Here is a 10,217-nt window from a genome sequence, read left to right as displayed (position 1 = left end):
TTTCTTGATTCAGGGTTGGACTCTTATACTGCTTCCCTATGAAAAAAAGAGCTGATTACAAAGCCAGATGTGTAGAACCAAATAAAGATTCCTTAATAGAATGTGACAACATGGCGTAGGCTAAAAGATCACGCGTCCTGACCGTAGGAACAAACGAGGAACAGATTGTAGATATCAGTTAGCATCTCTGAGACATTTGCACTATGTAATGAAATCAGATGTGTTGCCCAACATCCAGCTTTACAGCAGATTTTTTTTTTTTAAAGGCCGAGCTTAACGATTTGGGTTTGTGGTGAAAACGCGGCCGGTCGAAACTAGGAACACGCTCACCTGAAACCAGCGGGGAGCTAAAAATCCAAACGCCCCGTTTTTAGTTTGGGACTTCCCAGCAGGTTCTGGCTTGCGGGTGAAAAAGTCTCGAGTGGTTTGGCAGAAAGCTCGCGCGCTATCTTTTACTTTGATCTTATTTTCAGAGGCATGCTTGGCAGAAATTTAGCAACATGACAAAAGCAGAAATTAGTTGGTTTGTTTCAATTCTGCGTTTTACAGTAAGGGAACGAGTAGAAACACATAGGCTGCCGGGGGCTGAGGGGGGGTTGGGGGGGGGGGGGGTTGCTGTGGGTCACCGGGGGTTTTGTCTTTTCCAAAACTGATGTCGGTTTTTATTCTTTTCGTTTTATTCAGGCTCCTATAAGATCCCAGCCTACGTGGATGCGCCGTTAAATGCAACGAGAAGTGTCCCGTGATTATTTTCTCCCACGGCCTCGGTGCTTTCAGGTACAGCGTGACGTGTGGGGATTTCCCCCGTTGCTGCTGGACAGGCTTTTTTTGACTGATACGTTGCTTTTTTTTTGTTTCCAGGACCTTGTACTCAGCTATATGTGCAGAACTGGCCTCTCGGGGCTTCATCGTGGCGTCCGTGGAGCACAGGTAATTCACTTCCCTCTCTCCACGCTGGTCGGGGGTCCGGCTGGTTTTGTCCCGCTGAACTCGATGGGACGTGAACCGTCTGAAGCTGACTGTGGGGATGGATCAGTTATTGGTAGAAAGTTAAACCACGGTTTAAAAAAAGGGATATTGTCAAAAGCCGCACCGTTTATTGGTTTAAAGTTCTTTTCTTGAGATGCTGGAGAAAAAAAACCCGATATCCATGGGGGAGTTTTGAGAGAAAAAAACATCTTGACGATCTGAAGCATCGTCCACACTTAAGTCTGATCGACATTCTGTAGCATGATCTTAAAAAGGCCACTCGTGGTCAAAAACCCACCCGTGTGGCTAATCTGAAACGCTTCTGCAAAGAAAAAATTCCTCCAAAATTCCTCCACAGTGACGTTAAACACTCTTCGGCAGTCGGGCGTGGCACAACCAGTTTTTAAGGTTGGTGCAAAAATCCTTGTTTTATTTTTTTTTTAAAGGCCTAGTTGATCTGGAAAGCTTTTTTTCCCCCTAACTTTACCTGCAAGCTGAGTTCTCGCGATATTTGTGCGTTCACAAACACACGAGAATTCACCTTCCTCCGCTTTCACTTCGACCGTCTGTGTCCGAACCAAAAACGGTTCGGGCCAATCACGTTGCGGTATTGTGGGTCAAGGCGGGACATACAGCTGTGACGTAAGCAAAGTGATAATGTGCTACACATTGTGCTACATAATGTGTAGCACATTATCTGTCTGGCTTGTCAGGTTGTTGTTGGTTTTTTTCTCCTAATAAATTAAATTCTCATTTGAAAGCAGCTTTTTATTAACTCGTATTCTCTTCGTATGACATTGGTTTGATCTGAAGCGTTTAACGTGTGACGGTTCCCCTTTCACAGCACTGTGGATCGCGTTTTCCCATTCGCGTTTCACTTTTTTGGTGGTTACGCTGCAACGCTGTGTCAGCTGTGTTAAAGCTCGACATGCTGGCCCAGCCGGATCGCACGGACGGAGGCCAGGGATAAAAATCTGAAGGAAATTCTAGTTGAATGTTTGCCAAACGCGCGTTACCAGAGGGCAGCCCTCCTCTGCTGTTTAGCTGTGGAGTCAGTGGGGGTTGGGGGGGGGGGGGGAGGGTACGCAGACAATCGTACGTACCAGGTCATCACATTTTCTTTTCAGTCTAGAGACAAGGGGACCGTATGGAGATGAACATAATGGCCGCAGCTTCCCCGTGGCTCCCGAGGGCCGGCTGTCGGTGGGTTAAAGGCTGGAGCCGCAGAACGAGCACGTGGCTGCTCGGTCATTCGCGGCTGTGTCACAAGTCTGTGGTGTCGCTCAGATGTTTCAGTCAGCAGCCACTCACACCGCTCACTTTTGTCTCAGATCTGGACAGAAACTAGGCGTAGAGGAGGAAAAGGAACAAAGGCAGCAGCTGGCTCGTAAACAAGCCTGCACACGAAGCGCGGCCTTGCACAGATATGTGCAGATTTCAAGTCAGATTACCTTTTAATTCACCTCAAACAGGATGTTTTTAATAGAGAGTGCTCAGACACAAATGTGTTTTTTTTTTTTCCATCTTCATAAAGGAAGTTAAGTTTATCTGCATCGGCTTCTACTGGCAGTTATCTCTGAAAAACATTGTCTCTTTGAGTTTCTCCAATAAACCCTAACCCTACTTACAGTTTCCATATTTTAAAGATCCTATAACAAATGTACACTGACAACAACAACGAGGGGGAAAAAAAAAGAACATCGCTGGGTAACAAAGTATGGATTTTCCTTGCAGGAGATCCAAAAGTGCAAAGGCTTTGAAAAACTAGCCTCTGATGTCGCCTTGTGGTTCATTCGGGTCAATGACGCCACAACAACTCAAGTCAAGTTTATTTGTATAGCGCAATTCAGCAGAAAAAGCAGTTCAAAGTGCTTGACGTCATGAAAACACAAACACATCAAACATAATAGGGGGAAGCATGGAGCTGATCAGCAGGGCATCAGTAAACTCTGTGGCAGAGGAGCGGGTTTTATGACTCTGAAGCATGCGAGTCGAGTTTCCGTGGCGATGAGCCCCAAAATGGATGGTGGAGCTGAAGCTAACAATGTCATCATCTTCAGATCTTGTCTCCATCTGATTGGTTTAGATCAGTGACTCTCAAATAATGGGGCGCGGCCCCTAGGGGTGGCGTGAAGGTATTGCAGGGTGTGGGGTGCAAACACAGCCTGTCCAAACACTCCAGGCTTTCTAAATCATTCTAAATGTGACAACAGCACCCCCTGCTGGTTGGTCTGGACCTGCGGTCAGTAGTGTGACGAATACTATTAACAAAAAAGTACAAACCTTAATGGAACTGAAGTCTGTCTTTAATATTAATGGCTTTATATTATTTTTGCCAGTCGGGCTAAAAGCCGTTTATATTGTTGTTAATGTTATATGGTTAAAAAAAGTGTGGCAATGTTGAAACACTCTAGTTGCGTGTGTATATATATATATATGTTATACATTTTATCAGGGATTGTGGGTAATTTTCAGAACGGGAGCAAAGGGGGGGGGGGGTTGCAACAGAAAACATTTGAGAACCGCTGGTTTAGATGTATGTTGTAGAGTGAGCGAATGCTGTATCCTGCTAGTATTGATAGTAGGTTGTGATTCACTTCGGCGACGTAATGGGGACAGGTATGGGCACGAGCTGTGCTACAGTTGGATTGACGGTAGGGCCAACTGTCAGGGTTGGGCCACATTTTTGTGAAATCCTCGTAGCGTCTTCACAAACAGTTCGCAGGTTTAGCTTTTTTGATCAAAAACATCCAAATAAACAGAAAATCACCTACTGTTGTGCTCCTGACACTCAGCTGCCTTATGTGATGAGGGATTGCTGCAACGCGATGGACAATGCAGACAAATGTCCCTGTGGCTCTGCGCTCTCTCATGAGGAGTGAATGCTGCTTGTCAAGACTTGATGCAATCTACTGGGTTTCCTTAGACAGGAAATTTTTAGGTTTACTATATATATAGGTATGTCGTGAGGCTTTAGACACGTAAACATGGCTGCTTTCTGCTTTTTTGCCTCAGCATTCATCTTTGTTTTCTCCTTGCAGAGATGAGTCGGCCTCGGCTACGTTTTACTTCCACGAGAACACAGAACCCGAGGTGACGCAGAAGAGCTTGCCCAAGACGTCATCGGCTCCGGTCCAGGACCACCTGGTGAAGGAGTGGATGTACTACAGGGCTCTGCAGCGCGGCGAGAGCGAGTTCCCCCTCAGAAACAAGCAGGTCAGAGACGGTCCTCCCCAATCTGCCGAGTTCATGCGGCGGCTTTGCCACGCTCAGACTTCCTCACTTCTGAATTTTGTAGAAACAAAGCAGCACCACCAGGCCTTACGGTGTAAAAACCACATCCTCTTTAATGTTTTTTTTTTTTTTTCTTTTTTTCCTACTTGGTGCACAATCAGCATAAATGTGTATTTTCGAAGTAAGGAACTTCAGAGTACAATGAATTGCAGAAGTGTTCATAAGTGTTTAACTTTAGCTGTAACAGAGCGTTTTAAAAGAAAGAAAACTTCAGTCTCTACGTGTGTGAAGCTGGGAGATATACCCACAATGCACCCTTCGGCTGTGACTACAGAAATGCTGCTTTTCCTAGATACACTGAAATAAACGAGAGCTGAGCGTATGCATGTTTTAGAGAAGGCAGCTCTAAATCCAATTAAAGTTGCAAGCGGCACCGGGCGGCCCTGGGATCCGATTAAGAATCCGTGGCGAGACTTGGAAACTGCTCCATCCATGCGGACTGAGCTCGAGCTAAGATGAAAGGGTGAAAACTACGCCCTACATGTGCAAATCTAAGGCATACACCCCGACACAGTTAGGGCTGTAACGGCAAAACTAGTGGTTCTACAAAGCTGAATTGGGGTGTTTTTTTTTTTTTTTTTTTTAAGCTAACACCATACCAAAAATAAACCAAATCGACGAGTACGATCACAATGCAAAGGCTAGCGAGAAAAATCCCCCAAAACAAAAAGGATGTAGAGTCTGGCAGACGAGGACGCAGAGAGGAGAAACAAGTGTGGAGCTTGGTTTTGTAAATCAGGGAGGGAGAAAATAAAAGCTGTGCTGCTCAATAATTTTCATCAAGTATTGATGTTTTAGGTTGGCTTTAGAGATGAAGCACCTCGCAGAAGCAACAAAGAGAAATCCTATTAAACCCCCTGACCAGTAATTAATTTCATCCTTCCAGTAACCGCAACCAGTCAGGCGAGCTGGACAGTCCCAAAACGTCGCATCAAAGGGGGTGGAGCTTTTTGTTTCATTTTGGGAGTTATAAAAAACAAATAGTGATTTTTCTTTTTTTTTTTTCTAGAAATGCCTTTCCGTTTTATTTTCTGTATCTTTGACACAGCTTACGTTTATTTCCCGATCTTCCCTAATAAGTGCGAGGGGTTGAAAAGAATAACGGGAACAGGGCTGGACTCAGGGAGGGAACCCCTCTGAACAAGCACCGACTTTGTTAAACTACCTGGACCCGTTATCCGGGCTGTTGGGGTTGTGATCTAAATTTAATAAAATCAACTTAACGGAACTGTTGGAGCCACGGCGTTGCTGCATGTTTGATGTAAATAATCCCAGTTTACAGAAGCGAATGCTTTTTCCGCATCAAGACCACTTTACTTTACTTACGTCTCTTTAGATGTAATGAATCGGGGTGTTTAAATACAAATGAGCGCCACTTTTTAAGGGTTTTTATTATATACAGAATTCTCAAAATAACTGTTTAAAATGGATTATACAAAGAAGTCTGTATAAGCAAGTACTAAGGGTATGATTGTTTTTGCGTTAGCACTCGTGTGCTTTATTTTTCTACTTTGTTTTCTCTCGTTTCTTCCAGGTGAAGCAGCGAGCAGACGAGTGCATCATGGCTCTGGATAAGCTTACAGAGATCAACTCTGGAGTGGCCGTGCAGAACGTTCTGCAGACGCAGTTTGACTGGACAACCCTGCAGGTGAGGTTGCTGTTTTTTTTTCCCGTCAGCATGGCTTTTCAGGTTTTCACACGTCATGAGCGACACGAGCCCGAACGCGTCGGCTGGGCGCCGCACGACAGCAGCCGGCTAAACGTGTGCGTAATCTGGCAGCTATAAAGAAAAAAAACTAAACGGCACGTTCCAGGGTAGAGAATATTCAGTCACGTTGAAAGCATCGGGTGATAGGCGTGGCTACGGCTTAATGCAACTGTATTTAAATGAGAGGTTAACCGAGGACGATGCGCTTGTTTTGATCTTTTTGTTTGCTGCTCTTAAACGCCGTCCTAAAAAGCTTGAAGCCATTAGAGCTTGATTGTCTTCTGCAGTATTTTATTTTGATCTTTTTTTTTTTTAGAACTCTACACTTAAAGCAGCAACAATAAAATGACTCAGTTGAATTCAAATTCATACATAATAATGATAAAAACGACCCTTCATTTTGAATCATTTCCGTCTCTCGTCTCCTGGCCTCCAGAACTCCATGGACCTATGCCGGACAGCAGTGATGGGGCATTCCTTTGGCGGAGCCACTACTGTTGAAGCCCTCTGCAAAGAGGTCAAGTTCAAGTACGTCCTCTCTTAAATACCCATTCATTCTAAAAAAAGTACGTTTTTATTTGAAGTTGTTGACGTGCAGCTCCTAATGAGAGGGTGTCCTCAACTGCTTCAGTAAGTAGTGCATTTATTCTGGTGAGTTAAAGGATGGTGCTGCTGCGACGCCTTAAATGATCCGATTGCTTCACACTTAAAACACAAGCGTCCTTCTCTGAGGAACAATAGGGTTGTAGCACCCTGTGAAAGGATTTGTCCCTTAATTTTTTATTTTTTTTTTGGTTTACAATGGGGCAAAAAAAAGTGTTTAGTCATCCACTGACTGTAAGTTCTCCTACTTAGAAAGATGAAAGGTCTGTGATTCTCATCATAGGTACACTTCAACTACAAAAGACAAAGTGAGAAGAAAAAAAATCAGGAAATCCCATTGTAGGATTTTTAAATAATTTATTTGTAAATTAAGGTGGAAAAGAAGTGTTTGTTAAATAAAAGTTGTAACTCAATACTTTGTAGGCAGTGACAGTGGTGGAACGTTTCCTGTAAGCCTTCACCAGGTTTGCACACACTGTAGCTGGGTACTTTCCTCCATGCAGAACCTCTCTAGAGCAGTGATGTTCTGGGACTTTAATCTCCCTCCACAGATCTTCTATGGAGTTGAGGTCTGGGGACTGGCTGGGCCACTCCTGCACCTTGACCTGCTTTTAATGGAGCCGCTCCTTCGTTGCCCGACCCTTGTGTCTGGGATCATTGTCGTGCTGGAAGACCCAGCCACGTTCCATCTTCAGTGCTCTCACTGATGTAATCTCACGCTGATTCTTCCCTTAACACGGATCAGTCGTCCTGTCCCTTTTGACGAGAAACGGCCCCAAAGCATGATGCCTCCACGCCCATGCATCACAGTAGGTATGCTGTTCTTCGGCTGCAACTCAGCATTCTTCCTTCTCCACACTCGACGAGTTGAATTCGTGCCAAAAACTTCTATAACTTTCTATAACCCAAACTGTCGACATCACATGATATTCTCCCAATCCTCTTCTGGATCATCTACATGCTCTCTGGCAACTTCAGACAGGCCTGGACATGCCCTGACTGAAGCAGGGGGACAGGCCTGGACATGCCTGGCACTGCAGGATGCGAGTCTCCTCTCGCCGTAGTGTGATACTGATGGTAGCCTCTGTTCCTTTGGGCTCAGCTCTCTGCAGGTCATTCATCAGATCCCTCCGTTCAGTTCTGGGGTTTCTGCTCACCGTCCTCATGATCATTTTGACCCCACAGGATGAGATCTTGCGTGGGGCCCCAGGTCGAGGGAGATTATCAGTGGTCTTGTATGTCTTTCATTTTCTTCCAGTTGCTCCCACGGTTTATTTCTTCACACCAACCTGCTGCCTACTGTAGAATCACTCTTCCTGGCCTGCTGCAGGTCTACAGTTCTCTTCCTGGTGTCCTTTGACAGCTCCTTGGTCCTGGCCATGGTTGAGTTTGGCTGTTTGAGGCTGTGGACAGGGGTTCAAACAGGGGTTCTTAAGAGGTTACAGGTCTGTGAGGGCCAGACATCTCACTTGTTTATGGGTGACCAAATAGTTGTTTTCCACCATAATTGAGAGAGACAAATCTTCAAAAATTCTACAATGTGGTTTCCTTCCCCTCGTTTTGTCTGTGTATCTATGATGACATTTACAGACTTCTCATCTTTCTAAGTAGAATTTGCACAATCTGTGGCTGACTCCACTTTTTTTTGCCCCACTGTATGCACGTTTATGGCTTTATTTGACCAAAACGAAGATGAAGAAAAAGGACAAGCTTTCCGATTTGTTTTGCAAATAAAAAAAATCTTTAAAAAATATGGAGCCGTACATTTATATTCAGCCTTAGAAGGCGGATAAAATGCTCCTGTGTGTAATTTTTTTTTTTCGGTATAACTCCAGTTGATCCGTTTCTGGCCTCAGAGGTTTGTCGGAGAACATTAGTGAAGGATTAGCATCATGAAGACAGAGGTACCCAGCAGACAGGTCAGAGAGTTTTTAAGTTTAAAGCAGGGTTAGGTTCTCAAATATTCCAAGCTCTGAGCATCTCTCTGAGCTCTGTCCAATCCATCGTCTGATGATGGAAAGAAGATGACACGACTGAAAATCGACAAGATCGCCGTCCTGACAGACTGGGCAAGATGCCGGCTCTGCAGATTGGAAGACAGACAGCCCTGAAGCTGAATATCTGTCAGTGTTTTATTTCCTTTCCAACTCACTTGACTGCTGTTGAAAGAAACCTCTTTACAGTAGTTACATGGATAGATGGCGCTAAATCAAAAAAAAGCAAAGCTTTTAAAAGACTTGGCTGGGTCAGAGGTTCACCATCCAGCAAGACGATGAACGTAAACATGCGGCCAGGATCTGATCTAATCATATCTGAGCTTGTAACAAGTTTTTAATATATTAAAAGGGCACTGGATGAGGTTTTAGTGCTGCAAGCCTCCAAACTTGTGTTCTCCAATCAGGTGTGGAGTAGCTCTGGATGCCTGGATGGTTCCTTTAGATGACGAGATCTTCCCTCGGGTCAAGCAGCCCATTTTCTTCATCAACTCGGAGAAGTTCCAGTGGGCAGGAAACATCAGCCGCATGAAGAAGCTGGACTCTACCGTCATCCAGAGGAAAATGATCACCATCAGGTACGACAAGGACCATGGTTGTCATGATTAACGTGGTCTGCGCTAACATAGTTCCCCTTGTTTTTTTTTTTTTCCCCTACAGAGGAACCGTTCACCAGAGCTTTCCAGACTTCACCTTCCTGACGGGGAACTGGCTCGGCAAGCTGTTGAAGCTGAAAGGAGAGATCGATCCGGAGCTAGCCATAGACCTCTGCAACAGAGCCACTTTGGCCTTTCTGCAACGCCATCTGGGTAAGAAGATGCCCGTTTGGTCAATCTGAGCTTCGGTTCAGTTCGTCTGCGAAGCTCAAGATGATTTTCACTTTTTTTTTCATTTGGTAGGTCTGGAGAAGGACTTCAATCAGTGGGACCCTCTGATTGACGGGGAAGATGAAAACCTCATCCCAGGAACTAATGTGATTCTGCTCCAGTCTGCTATCTGAGCATCCGCCGTGCCTCAAAGACCACAGGACAAGCCTGGTGGCGGCCAGCTCCCCCTCCGTGCTCCAGAACCAATCCCAGTCCTGACGAGTTCCTCTGTAACAGACTGAAGGTTAAACTTGTTGGATGAGCAGTGGAAAGTCTGTCTACCTCATCCGCAGGAAGGACAAAGCACCAAGTATACCGCCGAATGTATCGAGAGGCCTTAACGTACCAAGACTTCCTTTCACTGTTGGTGAAACCTTTTAGCAGCAGTGGCACAAGGTTCCATCTTTGTATAGTAATAACCAAGTATTGGAAGCAATTCCTCTGCGGTTCTGAGCTACTTTATAACCTCTGTGATTATGTACCAAGAGCTTTAACCATATCAGATATAAGCTGGATTTTAATTAGCCTGGCCAAATCAAAGGCCTCGCTTCAGGTGTTCAACCGCAACGCCTGAGATTTAGACCCTATGAGCTGCAGCCTGGTATGATTCGCCATCAGGAAATGGCGTCTTTATTATTTTTTAAACGCATACGGTTCATAATATCTACATGTTTTAGACAAGTCTAATAAATCTGGTTTGTAGACAACACTTGTAAAGCCTTCGTAACCTCACTTTCTTGTAAATAATCAGACAATGTTGTGTTTCTCTGGCTTAAGACGGTA

At 44.9% G+C, this 10,217-nt stretch overlaps 1 pseudogene; it reads left to right on the top strand.

The window, feature by feature from the left end:
• Positions 1–10,151, top strand: part of LOC118566212 — a 10,820-nt pseudogene extending 669 nt beyond the window's left edge.
• The last annotated feature ends 66 nt before the right edge of the window (positions 10,152–10,217 follow it).

Source organism: Fundulus heteroclitus, chromosome 15 (genome assembly GCF_011125445.2).
Source record: "Fundulus heteroclitus isolate FHET01 chromosome 15, MU-UCD_Fhet_4.1, whole genome shotgun sequence".
Classification (NCBI taxonomy): domain Eukaryota; kingdom Metazoa; phylum Chordata; class Actinopteri; order Cyprinodontiformes; family Fundulidae; genus Fundulus; species Fundulus heteroclitus.
The sequence above is the reverse complement of the archived record's forward strand: the minus strand, read 5'-3'. Positions and strand labels throughout refer to the sequence as shown.